Source organism: Haliotis cracherodii, unplaced genomic scaffold (assembly GCF_022045235.1).
Source record: "Haliotis cracherodii isolate W230 unplaced genomic scaffold, xgHalCrac1.p SCAF_9, whole genome shotgun sequence".
Lineage (NCBI taxonomy): Eukaryota > Metazoa > Mollusca > Gastropoda > Lepetellida > Haliotidae > Haliotis > Haliotis cracherodii.
In genome coordinates this window covers 28075263-28094116 of record NW_027266343.1, presented here as the reverse complement: position 1 = coordinate 28094116, position 18854 = coordinate 28075263, and the positions used below count along the sequence as shown (strand labels likewise).

The 18854-nt window shown below is 36.1% G+C and overlaps 1 protein-coding gene across 2 annotated transcripts in view; it reads right to left on the bottom strand.

Moving 5' to 3' along the window:
• LOC139453307 (serine/arginine-rich splicing factor 10-like) overlaps nucleotides 1-18854 on the bottom strand; it is a 47843-nt gene that overhangs the window by 28096 nt on the left and 893 nt on the right. The window lies entirely within an intron of this gene.

The window sequence follows — 18854 nt, the reverse complement described above, 5'->3', positions numbered from 1 at the left end:
TGGAAAACGCACAGGGATGTTTCTTTGATATAATAACGTGTAGATGGTCCAGTAGGAGTCATACATAGTAAAAATAATAGATATATTACAACAGCTGTGGAGGTAGTGATCACTATTTACCAACATGCTATATCCAAGCAATATGAAAAGTCTGTAGTTGTCCCTTTCCGCGACCAGTGTTTGTCCCCCATTTAATTGATATTGGAAAACACACAGGGATGTTTCTTTTATAAAATAATGTGTAGACGGTCCAGTAGGAGTCATACATAGTAAAAATAATCATTATATTTCAACAGTTGTTGAGGTAGTGACCACTATTTACCCACGCGCTATATCCAAGCAATATGAAAAGTCTGTAGATGTCCCTTTCCGCGACCAGTGTTCGTCTCCCGTTTAATTGATATTGGAAATCACACAGGGATGTTTCTTTTATATAATAATGTGTAGACGGTCCAGTAGGAGTCATAAATAGTAAAAATAATATATATATTACAACAGTTGTGCAGGTAGTGACCACTATTTACCCACACGCTATATCCAAGCAATATGAAAAGTGTGTAGTTGTCCCTTTCGGCGACCAGTGTTCGTCCCTCATTTAATTGATATTGGAAAACACATAGCGATGTTTCTTCTATGTAACAATGTGAAGAGTGACCAGTAGGAGTCATACATAGTAAAAATAATCAATATATTCCAACAGTTGTGGAGGTAGTGACCACTATTTACCCACACCGTATATCCAAGCAATATGAAAAGTCTGTAGTTGTCCCTTTCCGCGACCAGTGTTCGTCTCCCCTTTAATTGATATTGGAAATCACACAGGGATGTTTCTTTTATATAATAATGTGTAGACGGTTCAGTAGGAGTCATACATAGTAAAAATAATAGATATATTAAAACAGCTGTAGAGGTAGTGACCACTATTACCCAAACGCTATATCCAAGCAATATGAAAAGTCTGTAGATGTCCCTTTCCGCGACCAGTAATTAAAATTATATTGGAAAACAGATAGGGATGTTTCTTTTATATAATGATGTGTAGATGGTCCAGTAGGAGTCATACATAGTAAAAATAATCAATATATTACAACAGCTGTGGGGTTAGCAACGATTATTTACCAACATGCTATATACAAGTAGTATGAAAAGTCTGCAGTTGTCCCTTTGCGCGACCAGTGTTCGTCTCCCATTTAATTGATATTGGAAATCACACAAGGATGTTTCTTCTATATAATAACGTGAAGATGCTCCAGTAGGAGTCATACATAGTAAAAATAATAGATATATTACAACAGCTGTGGAGATAGTGACCACTATTTACCCACATGCTATATCCAAGCAATTTGAAAAGTCTGTAGTTGTCCCTTTCCGCGACCAGTGTTCGTCCCCCATTTAATTGATATTGGAAAACACACAGGGATGTTTCTTTTATAATAATGTGAAGAGTGACCAGTACGAGACATAAATAGAAGAAATTATCATTATATTTCAACGCCTGTAGAGGTAGTGACCACTATTTACCCACGCACTATATCCGAGCAATATGAAAAGTCTGTAGTCGTCCCTTTCCGCGACCAGTGTTCGTCTCTCATTTAATTGATATTGGAAAACACACAGGGATGTCTCTTTTATATAAAAATGTGTAGATGGTCCAGTAGGAGTCATACATAGTAAAAATAATAAATATATTAAAACAGCTGTAGAGGTAGTGACCACTATTTATCCACATGCTATATCCAAGCAATATGAAAAGTCTGTAGTTGTCCCTTTCCGCGACCAGTGTTCGTCTCTCATTTAATTGATGTTGGAAATCACAAAGCGATGTTTCTTTTATATAAAAATGTGTAGATGGTCCAGTAGGAGTCATACATAGTAAAAATAATAAATATATTAAAACAGCTGTAGAGGTAGTGACCACTATTACCCAAACGCTATATGCAAGCAATATGAAAAGTCTGTAGTTGTCCCTTTCCGCGACCAGTGTTCGTCTCCTGGTTAAATTATATTGGAAAACACATAGCGATGTTTCTTCTATGTAACAATGTGAAGAGTGACCAGTAGAAGTCATACATAGTAAAAAAAAATCAATATATTTCAACAGTTGTGGAGGTAGTGACCACTATTTACCCACACGCTATATGCAAGCAATATGAAAAGTCTGTAGTTGTCCCTTTCCGCGACCAGTGTTCGTCTACCATTTAATTGATATTGGAAATCACACAGGGATGTTTCTTTTATATAATAATGTCTAGACGGTCCAGTAGGAGTCATACATAGTTAGAATAATAAATATATTATGACAGCTGTGGAGGTAGTTACCACTATTTACCCACAAGCTATATGCAAACAATATGAAAAGTCTGAAGTTGTCCCTTTCCACGACCAGTGTTCGTCCCCCATTTAATTGATATTGGAAAACACACAGGGATGTTTCTTTTATATAATATTGTGTAGACGGTCCAGTAGGAGTCATACATAGTAAAAATAATCATTATATTTCAACAGTTGTGCAGGTAGTGACCACTATTTACCCACGCGCTATATGCAAGCAACATGAAAAGTCTGTAGATGTCCCTTTCCGCGACCAGTGTTCGTCTCCCGTTTAATTGATATTGGAAAACGCACAGGGATGTTTCTTTGATATAATAATGTGTAGAGTGACCAGTAGGGGTCATGCATAGTAAAAATAATCATTATATTTCAACAGCTATAGAGGTAGTGACCACTATTTACCCACACGCTATATGCAAGCAATATGAAAAGTCTGTAGTTGTCCCTTTCCGCGACCAGTGTTCGTCTACCATTTAATTGATATTGGAAATCACACAGGGATGTTTCTTTTATATAATAATGTCTAGACGGTCCAGTAGGAGTCATACATAGTTAGAATAATAAATATATTATGACAGCTGTGGAGGTAGTTACCACTATTTACCCACAAGCTATATGCAAACAATATGAAAAGTCTGAAGTTGTCCCTTTCCGCGACCAGTGTTCGTCTCCCGTTTAATTGATATTGGAAAACACACAGGGATGTTTCTTTTATATAATATTGTGTAGACGGTCCAGTAGGAGTCATACATAGTAAAAATAATCATTATATTTCAACAGTTGTGCAGGTAGTGACCACTATTTACCCACGCGCTATATGCAAGCAATATGAAAAGTCTGTAGTTGTCCTTTCCGCGACCAGTGTTCGTCTCCTGGTTAAATTTTATTGGAAAACACATAGCGATGTTTCTTCTATGTAACAATGTGAAGAGTGACCAGTAGCAGTCATACATCGAAAAAATTATCAATATATTACAACATCTGTGGGGATAGCAACGATTATTTACCCAGACGCTATATACAAGTAATATGAAAAGTCTGTAGTTGTCCCTTTCCGCAACCAGTGTTCATCTCTCATTTAATTGATATTGGAAATCACACAGGGATGTTTCTTTTATATAACAACTTGTAGATGGTCCAGTAGGAGTCATATAGAGTAAAAATAATAAATATATTACAACAGCTGTGGAGGTAGTGACCACTATTTACCCACAAGCTATATGCAAACAATATGAAAAGTCTGAAGTTGTCCCTTTCCACGACCAGTGTTCGTCCCCCATTTAATTGATATTGGAAAACACACAGGGATGTTTCTTTTATATAATATTGTGTAGACGGTCCAGTAGGAGTCATACATAGTAAAAATAATCATTATATTTCAACAGTTGTGCAGGTAGTGACCACTATTTACCCACGCGCTATATCCAAGCAACATGAAAAGTCTGTAGATGTCCCTTTCCGCGACCAGTGTTCGTCTCCCGTTTAATTGATATTGGAAAACGCACAGGGATGTTTCTTTGATATAATAATGTGTAGAGTGACCAGTAGGGGTCATGCATAGTAAAAATAATCATTATATTTCAACAGCTATAGAGGTAGTGACCACTATTTACCCACACGCTATATGCAAGCAATATGAAAAGTCTGTAGTTGTCCCTTTCCGCGACCAGTGTTCGTCTACCATTTAATTGATATTGGAAATCACACAGGGATGTTTCTTTTATATAATAATGTCTAGACGGTCCAGTAGGAGTCATACATAGTTAGAATAATAAATATATTATGACAGCTGTGGAGGTAGTTACCACTATTTACCCACAAGCTATATGCAAACAATATGAAAAGTCTGAAGTTGTCCCTTTCCGCGACCAGTGTTCGTCTCCCGTTTAATTGATATTGGAAAACACACAGGGATGTTTCTTTTATATAATATTGTGTAGACGGTCCAGTAGGAGTCATACATAGTAAAAATAATCATTATATTTCAACAGTTGTGCAGGTAGTGACCACTATTTACCCACGCGCTATATGCAAGCAATATGAAAAGTCTGTAGTTGTCCTTTCCGCGACCAGTGTTCGTCTCCTGGTTAAATTTTATTGGAAAACACATAGCGATGTTTCTTCTATGTAACAATGTGAAGAGTGACCAGTAGCAGTCATACATCGAAAAAATTATCAATATATTACAACATCTGTGGGGATAGCAACGATTATTTACCCAGACGCTATATACAAGTAATATGAAAAGTCTGTAGTTGTCCCTTTCCGCAACCAGTGTTCATCTCTCATTTAATTGATATTGGAAATCACACAGGGATGTTTCTTTTATATAACAACTTGTAGATGGTCCAGTAGGAGTCATATAGAGTAAAAATAATAAATATATTACAACAGCTGTGGAGGTAGTGACCACTATTTACCCACAAGCTATATGCAAACAATATGAAAAGTCTGAAGTTGTCCCTTTCCACGACCAGTGTTCGTCCCCCATTTAATTGATATTGGAAAACACACAGGGATGTTTCTTTTATATAATATTGTGTAGACGGTCCAGTAGGAGTCATACATAGTAAAAATAATCATTATATTTCAACAGTTGTGCAGGTAGTGACCACTATTTACCCATGCGCTATATGCAAGCAACATGAAAAGTCTGTAGATGTCCCTTTCCGCGACCAGTGTTCGTCTCCCGTTTAATTGATATTGGAAAACGCACAGGGATGTTTCTTTGATATAATAATGTGTAGAGTGACCAGTAGGGGTCATGCATAGTAAAAATAATCATTATATTTCAACAGCTATAGAGGTAGTGACCACTATTTACCCACACGCTATATGCAAGCAATATGAAAAGTCTGTAGTTGTCCCTTTCCGCGACCAGTGTTCGTCTACCATTTAATTGATATTGGAAATCACACAGGGATGTTTCTTTTATATAATAATGTCTAGACGGTCCAGTAGGAGTCATACATAGTTAGAATAATAAATATATTATGACAGCTGTGGAGGTAGTTACCACTATTTACCCACAAGCTATATGCAAACAATATGAAAAGTCTGAAGTTGTCCCTTTCCGCGACCAGTGTTCGTCTCCCGTTTAATTGATATTGGAAAACACACAGGGATGTTTCTTTTATATAATATTGTGTAGACGGTCCAGTAGGAGTCATACATAGTAAAAATAATCATTATATTTCAACAGTTGTGCAGGTAGTGACCACTATTTACCCACGCGCTATATGCAAGCAATATGAAAAGTCTGTAGTTGTCCTTTCCGCGACCAGTGTTCGTCTCCTGGTTAAATTTTATTGGAAAACACATAGCGATGTTTCTTCTATGTAACAATGTGAAGAGTGACCAGTAGCAGTCATACATCGAAAAAATTATCAATATATTACAACATCTGTGGGGATAGCAACGATTATTTACCCAGACGCTATATACAAGTAATATGAAAAGTCTGTAGTTGTCCCTTTCCGCAACCAGTGTTCATCTCTCATTTAATTGATATTGGAAATCACACAGGGATGTTTCTTTTATATAACAACTTGTAGATGGTCCAGTAGGAGTCATATAGAGTAAAAATAATAAATATATTACAACAGCTGTGGAGGTAGTGACCACTATTTACCCACAAGCTATATGCAAACAATATGAAAAGTCTGAAGTTGTCCCTTTCCACGACCAGTGTTCGTCCCCCATTTAATTGATATTGGAAAACACACAGGGATGTTTCTTTTATATAATATTGTGTAGACGGTCCAGTAGGAGTCATACATAGTAAAAATAATCATTATATTTCAACAGTTGTGCAGGTAGTGACCACTATTTACCCACGCGCTATATGCAAGCAATATGAAAAGTCTGTAGTTGTCCTTTCCGCGACCAGTGTTCGTCTCCTGGTTAAATTTTATTGGAAAACACATAGCGATGTTTCTTCTATGTAACAATGTGAAGAGTGACCAGTAGCAGTCATACATCGAAAAAATTATCAATATATTACAACATCTGTGGGGATAGCAACGATTATTTACCCAGACGCTATATACAAGTAATATGAAAAGTCTGTAGTTGTCCCTTTCCGCAACCAGTGTTCATCTCTCATTTAATTGATATTGGAAATCACACAGGGATGTTTCTTTTATATAACAACTTGTAGATGGTCCAGTAGGAGTCATATAGAGTAAAAATAATAAATATATTACAACAGCTGTGGAGGTAGTGACCACTATTTACCCACATGCTATATCCAAGCAATATGAAAAGTCTGTAGTTGTCCCTTTCAGCGACCAGTGTTCGTCACCCATTTAATTAATATTGGAAAACACACAGGGATGTCTGTTTTATATAATAATATGTAGACGATCCAGTAGGAGTCATATAGAGTAAAAATAATAGATATATTAGAACAGCTGTTGAGGTAGTGACCACTATTTATCCACATGCTATATCCAAGCAATATGAAAAGTCTGTAGTTGTCCCTTTCCGCGACCAGTGTTCGTCTCTCATTTAATTGATGTTGGAAATCACAAAGCGATGTTTCTTTTATATAAAAATGTGTAGATGGTCCAGTAGGAGTCAAACATAGTAAAAATAATAAATATATTAAAACAGCTGTAGAGGTAGTGACCACTATTACCCAAACGCTATAGGCAAGCAATATGAAAAGTCTGTAGTTGTCCCTTTCCGCGACCAGTGTTCGTCTCCTGGTTAAATTATATTGGAAAACACATAGCGATGTTTCTTCTATGTAACAATGTGAAGAGTGACCAGTAGAAGTCATACATAGTAAAAAAAAATCAATATATTTCAACAGTTGTGGAGGTAGTGACCACTATTTACCCACACGCTATATGCAAGCAATATGAAAAGTCTGTAGTTGTCCCTTTCCGCGACCAGTGTTCGTCTACCATTTAATTGATATTGGAAATCACACAGGGATGTTTCTTTTATATAATAATGTCTAGACGGTCCAGTAGGAGTCATACATAGTTAGAATAATAAATATATTATGACAGCTGTGGAGGTAGTTACCACTATTTACCCACAAGCTATATGCAAACAATATGAAAAGTCTGAAGTTGTCCCTTTCCACGACCAGTGTTCGTCCCCCATTTAATTGATATTGGAAAACACACAGGGATGTTTCTTTTATATAATATTGTGTAGACGGTCCAGTAGGAGTCATACATAGTAAAAATAATCATTATATTTCAACAGTTGTGCAGGTAGTGACCACTATTTACCCACGCGCTATATGCAAGCAATATGAAAAGTCTGTAGTTGTCCTTTCCGCGACCAGTGTTCGTCTCCTGGTTAAATTTTATTGGAAAACACATAGCGATGTTTCTTCTATGTAACAATATGAAGAGTGACCAGTAGCAGTCATACATCGAAAAAATTATCAATATATTACAACATCTGTGGGGATAGCAACGATTATTTACCCAGACGCTATATACAAGTAATATGAAAAGTCTGTAGTTGTCCCTTTCCGCAACCAGTGTTCATCTCTCATTTAATTGATATTGGAAATCACACAGGGATGTTTCTTTTATATAACAACTTGTAGATGGTCCAGTAGGAGTCATATAGAGTAAAAATAATAAATATATTACAACAGCTGTGGAGGTAGTGACCACTATTTACCCACAAGCTATATGCAAACAATATGAAAAGTCTGAAGTTGTCCCTTTCCACGACCAGTGTTCGTCCCCCATTTAATTGATATTGGAAAACACACAGGGATGTTTCTTTTATATAATATTGTGTAGACGGTCCAGTAGGAGTCATACATAGTAAAAATAATCATTATATTTCAACAGTTGTGCAGGTAGTGACCACTATTTACCCACGCGCTATATGCAAGCAATATGAAAAGTCTGTAGTTGTCCTTTCCGCGACCAGTGTTCGTCTCCTGGTTAAATTTTATTGGAAAACACATAGCGATGTTTCTTCTATGTAACAATGTGAAGAGTGACCAGTAGCAGTCATACATCGAAAAAATTATCAATATATTACAACATCTGTGGGGATAGCAACGATTATTTACCCAGACGCTATATACAAGTAATATGAAAAGTCTGTAGTTGTCCCTTTCCGCAACCAGTGTTCATCTCTCATTTAATTGATATTGGAAATCACACAGGGATGTTTCTTTTATATAACAACTTGTAGATGGTCCAGTAGGAGTCATATAGAGTAAAAATAATAAATATATTACAACAGCTGTGGAGGTAGTGACCACTATTTACCCACATGCTATATCCAAGCAATATGAAAAGTCTGTAGTTGTCCCTTTCAGCGACCAGTGTTCGTCCCCCATTTAATTAATATTGGAAAACACACAGGGATGTCTGTTTTATATAATAATATGTAGACGATCCAGTAGGAGTCATATAGAGTAAAAATAATAGATATATTAGAACAGCTGTTGAGGTAGTGACCACTATTTATCCACATGCTATATCCAAGCAATATGAAAAGTCTGTAGTTGTCCCTTTCCGCGACCAGTGTTCGTCTCTCATTTAATTGATGTTGGAAATCACAAAGCGATGTTTCTTTTATATAAAAATGTGTAGATGGTCCAGTAGGAGTCATACATAGTAAAAATAATAAATATATTAAAACAGCTGTAGAGGTAGTGACCACTATTACCCAAACGCTATATGCAAGCAATATGAAAAGTCTGTAGTTGTCCCTTTCCGCGACCAGTGTTCGTCTCCTGGTTAAATTATATTGGAAAACACATAGCGATGTTTCTTCTATGTAACAATGTGAAGAGTGACCAGTAGAAGTCATACATAGTAAAAAAAAATCAATATATTTCAACAGTTGTGGAGGTAGTGACCACTATTTACCCACACGCTATATGCAAGCAATATGAAAAGTCTGTAGTTGTCCCTTTCCGCGACCAGTGTTCGTCTACCATTTAATTGATATTGGAAATCACACAGGGATGTTTCTTTTATATAATAATGTCTAGACGGTCCAGTAGGAGTCATACATAGTTAGAATAATAAATATATTATGACAGCTGTGGAGGTAGTTACCACTATTTACCCACAAGCTATATGCAAACAATATGAAAAGTCTGAAGTTGTCCCTTTCCACGACCAGTGTTCGTCCCCCATTTAATTGATATTGGAAAACACACAGGGATGTTTCTTTTATATAATATTGTGTAGACGGTCCAGTAGGAGTCATACATAGTAAAAATAATCATTATATTTCAACAGTTGTGCAGGTAGTGACCACTATTTACCCACGCGCTATATGCAAGCAATATGAAAAGTCTGTAGTTGTCCTTTCCGCGACCAGTGTTCGTCTCCTGGTTAAATTTTATTGGAAAACACATAGCGATGTTTCTTCTATGTAACAATGTGAAGAGTGACCAGTAGCAGTCATACATCGAAAAAATTATCAATATATTACAACATCTGTGGGGATAGCAACGATTATTTACCCAGACGCTATATACAAGTAATATGAAAAGTCTGTAGTTGTCCCTTTCCGCAACCAGTGTTCATCTCTCATTTAATTGATATTGGAAATCACACAGGGATGTTTCTTTTATATAACAACTTGTAGATGGTCCAGTAGGAGTCATATAGAGTAAAAATAATAAATATATTACAACAGCTGTGGAGGTAGTGACCACTATTTACCCACAAGCTATATGCAAACAATATGAAAAGTCTGAAGTTGTCCCTTTCCGCGACCAGTGTTTGTCTCCCGTTTTAATTGTATTGGAAATCACACAGGGATCTTTCTTTTATATAATAATGTGTAGATGGTCCAGTAGGAGTCATACATAGTAAAAATAATCAATATATTACAACAGCTGTGGAGGTAGTGACCACTATTTACCCACACGCTATATATGCAAGCAAAATGACAAGTCTGTCGTTGTCCCTTTCCGTGACCAGTGTTCGTCTCCCATTTAATTGATATTGGAAATCACACAGGGATGTTTATTTTATATAATAATGTATAGATGGTCCAGTAGGAGTCATACATAGTAAAAATAATCAATATATCACAACAGCTGTGGGGTTAGAAACGATTATTTACCCACATGCTATATACAAGTAATATGAAAACTCTGTAGTTGTCCCTTTCCGTGACCAGTGTTTGTCCCCCATTTAATTGATATTGGAAAACACACAGGGATGTTTCTTTTATATAATAATGTGTAGACGGTCCAGTAAGAGTCATATATAGTAAAAATAATAGATATATTACGACAGCTGTGGAGGTAATGACCACCACTATTTACCCACGCGCTATATCCAAGCAATATGAAAAGTCTGTAGTTGTCCCTTTCCGCGACCAGTGTTTGTCTCCCGTTTAAATTGTATTGGAAATCACACAAGGATGTTTCTTTTATATAATAATGTATAGATGGTCCAGTAGGAGTCATACATCGTAAAACTAATCAATATACTTCAACAGTTGTGGAAGTAGCAATGATTATTTACCTACATGGTATATGCAAGCAATATGAAAAGTCTGTAGATGTCCCTTTCCGCGACCAGTGTTCGTCTACCATTTAATTGATATTGGAAATCAAACAGGGATGTTTCTTTTATATAATAATGTATAGACGGTCCAGTAGGAGTCAAACATCGTAAAAATAATCAATATATTACAACAGCTGTGGGGTTAGCAACGATTATTTACCCACATGCTATATACAAGTAATATCAAAAGTCTGTAGTTGTCCCTTTCCGCGACCAGTGTTTGTCCCCCATTTAATTGATTTTGGAAAACACACAGGGATGTTTCTTTTATATAACAATGTGTAGACGGTCCAGTAGGAGTCATATATAGTAAAAATGATAGATATATTACGACAGCTGTGGAGGTAATGACCACAACTATTTACACACGCGCTATATGCAAGCAATATGAAAAGTCTGTAGTTGTCCCTTTCCGCGACCAGTGTTTGTCTCCCGTTTAAATTGTATTGGAAATCACACAAGGATGTTTCTTTTATATAATAATGTATAGATGGTCCAGTAGGAGTCATACATAGTAAAAATAATCAATATATTACAACAGCTGGTGGGTTAGCAACGATTATTTACCAACATGCTATATACAAGTAATATGAAATGTCTGTAGTTGTCCCTTTCCGCGACCAGTGTTTGTCTCCCGTTTAAATTGTATTGGAAATCACACAAGGATGTTTCTTTTATATAATAATGTATAAATGGTCCAGTAGGAGTCATACATAGTAAAACTAATTAATATATTTCAACAGTTGTGGAGGTAGCAACGATTATTTACCTACACGCTATATGCAAGCAATATGAAAAGTCTGTAGATGTCCCTTTCCGCGACCAGTGTTTGTCTCCCGTTTAAATTGTATTGGAAATCACACAAGGATGTTTCTTTTATATAATAATGTATAGATGGTCCAGAAGGAGTCATACATAGTAAAAATAATCAATATATTACAACAGCAGGTGGGTTAGCAACGATTATTTACCAACATGCTATTTACAGGTAATATGAAATGTCTGTAGTTGTCCCTTTCCGCGACCAGTGTTCGTCCCCCATTTAATTGATATTGAAAATGACACGGGGATGTTTCTTTTATATAATAACGTGTAGATGGTCCAGTAGGAGTCATACATAGTAAAAATAATAAATACATTACGACAGTTGTGGAGGTAGTGACCACTATTTACACGCTCGCTATATCCAAGCAATATGAAAAGTCTGTAGTTGTCCCTTTCCGCGACCAGTGTTCGTCTCTCATTTAATTGATATTGGAAATCACACAGGGATGTTTCTTTTATAAAATAATGTATAGATGGTCCAGTAGGAGTCATACATAGTAAAAATAATCAATATATTACAACAGCTGTGGGGTTAGCAACGATTATTTACCCACATGCTATATACAAGTAATATGAAAACTCTGTAGTTGTCCCTTTCCGTGACCAGTGTTTGTCCCCCATTTAATTGATATTGGAAAACACACAGGGATGTTTCTTTTATATAATAATGTGTAGACGGTCCAGTAGGAGTCATATATAGTAAAAATAATAGATATATTACGACAGCTGTGGAGGTAATGACCACCACTATTTACCTACATGGTATATGCAAGCAATATAAAAAGTCTGTAGATGTCCCTTTCCGCGACCAGTGTTCGTCTCCCATTTAATTGATATTGGAAATCACACAGGGATGTTTCTTTTATATAATAATGTATAGATGGTCCAGTAGGAGTCAAACATCGTAAAAATAATCAATATATTACAACAGCTGTGGGGTTAGCAACGATTATTTACCCACATGCTATATACAAGTAATATCAAAAGTCTGTAGTTGTCCCTTTCCGCGACCACTGTTCGTCTCTCATTTAATTGATATTGGAAATCACACAAGGATGTTTCTTTTATATAATAAAGTATAGATGGTCCAGTAGGAGTCATACATAGTAAAAATAATCAATATATTACGACAGCTGTGGATGTAGTGACCACTATTTACCCACACGCTATATGCAAGCAATATGAAAAGTCTGTAGTTGTCCCTTTCCGCGACCAGTGTTCGTCCCCCATTTAATTGATATTGGAAAACACACAGGGATGTTTCTTTTATATAATATTGTGTAGACGGTCCAGTAGGAGTCATATATAGTAAAAATGATAGATATATTACGACAGCTGTGGAGGTAATGACCACCACTATTTACCCACGCGCTATATCCAAGCAATATGAAAAGTCTGTAGTTGTCCCTTTCCGCGACCAGTGTTTGTTTCCCGTTTAAATTGTATTGGAAATCACACAAGGATGTTTCTTTTATATCATAATGTATAGATGGTCCAGTAGGAGTCAAAAATCGTAAAACTAATCAATATACTTCAACAGTTGTGGAAGTAGCAATGATTATTTACCTACATGGTATATGCAAGCAATATGAAAAGTCTGTAGATGTCCCTTTCCGCGACCAGTGTTCGTCTCCCATTTAATTGATATTGGAAATCACACAGGGATGTTTCTTTTATATCATAATGTATAGATGGTCCAGTAGGAGTCAAATATCGTAAAAATAATCAATATATTACAACAGCTGTGGGGTTAGCAACGATTATTTACCCACATGCTATATACAAGTAATATCAAAAGTCTGTAGTTGTCCCTTTCCGCGACCAGTGTTCGTCCCCCATTTAATTGATATTGGAAATCACACAGGGATGTTTCTTTTATATAATAATGTGTAGATGGTCCAGTAGGGATCATACATAGTAAAAATAATCAATATATTTCAACAGTTGTGGAGGTAGTGACCACTATTTATCAACATGCTATATACAAGTAATATGAAAAGTCTGTAGATGTCCCTTTCCGCGACCAGAGTTCGTCTCTCATTGAATTGATATTGGAAATCACACAGGGGTGTTTCTTTTATATAATAACGTGTAGATGGTCCAGTAGGAGTCATACATAGTAAAAATAATCAATATATTACAACAGCTGTGGAGGTAGTGACCACTCTTTACCCACACGCTATATATGCAAGCAATATGAAAAGTCGGTAGTTGTCCCTTTCCGCGACCAGTGTTTGTCTCCCATTAATTTGATATTGGAAATCACACAAGGATGTTTCTTTTATATCATAATGTGTAGATGGTCCAGTAGGAGTCATACATAGTAAAAATAATAGATATATTACAACAGCTGTGGAGGTAGTGACCACTATTTACCCACACGCTATATGCAGGCAATATGAAAAGTCTGTAGTTGTCCCTTTCCGCGACCAGTGTACGGCACCCATTTAATTGATATTGGAAAACACATAGGGATGTTTCTTTTATATAATATTGTGTAGACGGTCCAGTAGGAGTCATACATAGTAAAAATAATCATTATATTTCAACAGTTGTGCAGGTAGTGACCACTATTTACCCACGCGCTATATGCAAGCAATATGAAAAGTCTGTAGTTGTCCTTTCCGCGACCAGTGTTCGTCTCCTGGTTAAATTTTATTGGAAAACACATAGCGATGTTTCTTCTATGTAACAATGTGAAGAGTGACCAGTAGCAGTCATACATCGAAAAAATTATCAATATATTACAACATCTGTGGGGATAGCAACGATTATTTACCCAGACGCTATATACAAGTAATATGAAAAGTCTGTAGTTGTCCCTTTCCGCAACCAGTGTTCATCTCTCATTTAATTGATATTGGAAATCACACAGGGATGTTTCTTTTATATAACAACTTGTAGATGGTCCAGTAGGAGTCATATAGAGTAAAAATAATAAATATATTACAACAGCTGTGGAGGTAGTGACCACTATTTACCCACAAGCTATATGCAAACAATATGAAAAGTCTGAAGTTGTCCCTTTCCGCGACCAGTGTTTGTCTCCCGTTTTAATTGTATTGGAAATCACACAGGGATCTTTCTTTTATATAATAATGTGTAGATGGTCCAGTAGGAGTCATACATAGTAAAAATAATCAATATATTACAACAGCTGTGGAGGTAGTGACCACTATTTACCCACACGCTATATATGCAAGCAAAATGACAAGTCTGTCGTTGTCCCTTTCCGTGACCAGTGTTCGTCTCCCATTTAATTGATATTGGAAATCACACAGGGATGTTTATTTTATATAATAATGTATAGATGGTCCAGTAGGAGTCATACATAGTAAAAATAATCAATATATCACAACAGCTGTGGGGTTAGAAACGATTATTTACCCACATGCTATATACAAGTAATATGAAAACTCTGTAGTTGTCCCTTTCCGTGACCAGTGTTTGTCCCCCATTTAATTGATATTGGAAAACACACAGGGATGTTTCTTTTATATAATAATGTGTAGACGGTCCAGTAAGAGTCATATATAGTAAAAATAATAGATATATTACGACAGCTGTGGAGGTAATGACCACCACTATTTACCCACGCGCTATATCCAAGCAATATGAAAAGTCTGTAGTTGTCCCTTTCCGCGACCAGTGTTTGTCTCCCGTTTAAATTGTATTGGAAATCACACAAGGATGTTTCTTTTATATAATAATGTATAGATGGTCCAGTAGGAGTCATACATCGTAAAACTAATCAATATACTTCAACAGTTGTGGAAGTAGCAATGATTATTTACCTACATGGTATATGCAAGCAATATGAAAAGTCTGTAGATGTCCCTTTCCGCGACCAGTGTTCGTCTACCATTTAATTGATATTGGAAATCAAACAGGGATGTTTCTTTTATATAATAATGTATAGACGGTCCAGTAGGAGTCAAACATCGTAAAAATAATCAATATATTACAACAGCTGTGGGGTTAGCAACGATTATTTACCCACATGCTATATACAAGTAATATCAAAAGTCTGTAGTTGTCCCTTTCCGCGACCAGTGTTTGTCCCCCATTTAATTGATTTTGGAAAACACACAGGGATGTTTCTTTTATATAACAATGTGTAGACGGTCCAGTAGGAGTCATATATAGTAAAAATGATAGATATATTACGACAGCTGTGGAGGTAATGACCACAACTATTTACACACGCGCTATATGCAAGCAATATGAAAAGTCTGTAGTTGTCCCTTTCCGCGACCAGTGTTTGTCTCCCGTTTAAATTGTATTGGAAATCACACAAGGATGTTTCTTTTATATAATAATGTATAGATGGTCCAGTAGGAGTCATACATAGTAAAAATAATCAATATATTACAACAGCTGGTGGGTTAGCAACGATTATTTACCAACATGCTATATACAAGTAATATGAAATGTCTGTAGTTGTCCCTTTCCGCGACCAGTGTTTGTCTCCCGTTTAAATTGTATTGGAAATCACACAAGGATGTTTCTTTTATATAATAATGTATAAATGGTCCAGTAGGAGTCATACATAGTAAAACTAATTAATATATTTCAACAGTTGTGGAGGTAGCAACGATTATTTACCTACACGCTATATGCAAGCAATATGAAAAGTCTGTAGATGTCCCTTTCCGCGACCAGTGTTTGTCTCCCGTTTAAATTGTATTGGAAATCACACAAGGATGTTTCTTTTATATAATAATGTATAGATGGTCCAGAAGGAGTCATACATAGTAAAAATAATCAATATATTACAACAGCAGGTGGGTTAGCAACGATTATTTACCAACATGCTATTTACAGGTAATATGAAATGTCTGTAGTTGTCCCTTTCCGCGACCAGTGTTCGTCCCCCATTTAATTGATATTGAAAATGACACGGGGATGTTTCTTTTATATAATAACGTGTAGATGGTCCAGTAGGAGTCATACATAGTAAAAATAATAAATACATTACGACAGTTGTGGAGGTAGTGACCACTATTTACACGCTCGCTATATCCAAGCAATATGAAAAGTCTGTAGTTGTCCCTTTCCGCGACCAGTGTTCGTCTCTCATTTAATTGATATTGGAAATCACACAGGGATGTTTCTTTTATAAAATAATGTATAGATGGTCCAGTAGGAGTCATACATAGTAAAAATAATCAATATATTACAACAGCTGTGGGGTTAGCAACGATTATTTACCCACATGCTATATACAAGTAATATGAAAACTCTGTAGTTGTCCCTTTCCGTGACCAGTGTTTGTCCCCCATTTAATTGATATTGGAAAACACACAGGGATGTTTCTTTTATATAATAATGTGTAGACGGTCCAGTAGGAGTCATATATAGTAAAAATAATAGATATATTACGACAGCTGTGGAGGTAATGACCACCACTATTTACCTACATGGTATATGCAAGCAATATAAAAAGTCTGTAGATGTCCCTTTCCGCGACCAGTGTTCGTCTCCCATTTAATTGATATTGGAAATCACACAGGGATGTTTCTTTTATATAATAATGTATAGATGGTCCAGTAGGAGTCAAACATCGTAAAAATAATCAATATATTACAACAGCTGTGGGGTTAGCAACGATTATTTACCCACATGCTATATACAAGTAATATCAAAAGTCTGTAGTTGTCCCTTTCCGCGACCACTGTTCGTCTCTCATTTAATTGATATTGGAAATCACACAAGGATGTTTCTTTTATATAATAAAGTATAGATGGTCCAGTAGGAGTCATACATAGTAAAAATAATCAATATATTACGACAGCTGTGGATGTAGTGACCACTATTTACCCACACGCTATATGCAAGCAATATGAAAAGTCTGTAGTTGTCCCTTTCCGCGACCAGTGTTCGTCCCCCATTTAATTGATATTGGAAAACACACAGGGATGTTTCTTTTATATAATATTGTGTAGACGGTCCAGTAGGAGTCATATATAGTAAAAATGATAGATATATTACGACAGCTGTGGAGGTAATGACCACCACTATTTACCCACGCGCTATATCCAAGCAATATGAAAAGTCTGTAGTTGTCCCTTTCCGCGACCAGTGTTTGTTTCCCGTTTAAATTGTATTGGAAATCACACAAGGATGTTTCTTTTATATCATAATGTATAGATGGTCCAGTAGGAGTCAAAAATCGTAAAACTAATCAATATACTTCAACAGTTGTGGAAGTAGCAATGATTATTTACCTACATGGTATATGCAAGCAATATGAAAAGTCTGTAGATGTCCCTTTCCGCGACCAGTGTTCGTCTCCCATTTAATTGATATTGGAAATCACACAGGGATGTTTCTTTTATATCATAATGTATAGATGGTCCAGTAGGAGTCAAATATCGTAAAAATAATCAATATATTACAACAGCTGTGGGGTTAGCAACGATTATTTACCCACATGCTATATACAAGTAATATCAAAAGTCTGTAGTTGTCCCTTTCCGCGACCAGTGTTCGTCCCCCATTTAATTGATATTGGAAATCACACAGGGATGTTTCTTTTATATAATAATGTGTAGATGGTCCAGTAGGGATCATACATAGTAAAAATAATCAATATATTTCAACAGTTGTGGAGGTAGTGACCACTATTTATCAACATGCTATATACAAGTAATATGAAAAGTCTGTAGATGTCCCTTTCCGCGACCAGAGTTCGTCTCTCATTGAATTGATATTGGAAATCACACAGGGGTGTTTCTTTTATATAATAACGTGTAGATGGTCCAGTAGGAGTCATACATAGTAAAAATAATCAATATATTACAACAGCTGTGGAGGTAGTGACCACTCTTTACCCACACGCTATATATGCAAGCAATATGAAAAGTCGGTAGTTGTCCCTTTCCGCGACCAGTGTTTGTCTCCCATTAATTTGATATTGGAAATCACACAAGGATGTTTCTTTTATATCATAATGTGTAGATGGTCCAGTAGGAGTCATACATAGTAAAAATAATAGATATATTACAACAGCTGTGGAGGTAGTGACCACTATTTACCCACACGCTATATGCAGGCAATATGAAAAGTCTGTAGTTGTCCCTTTCCGCGACCAGTGTACGGCTCCCATTTAATTGATATTGGAAAACACATAGGGATGTTTCTTTTATATAATAATGTATAGACGGTCCAGTAGGA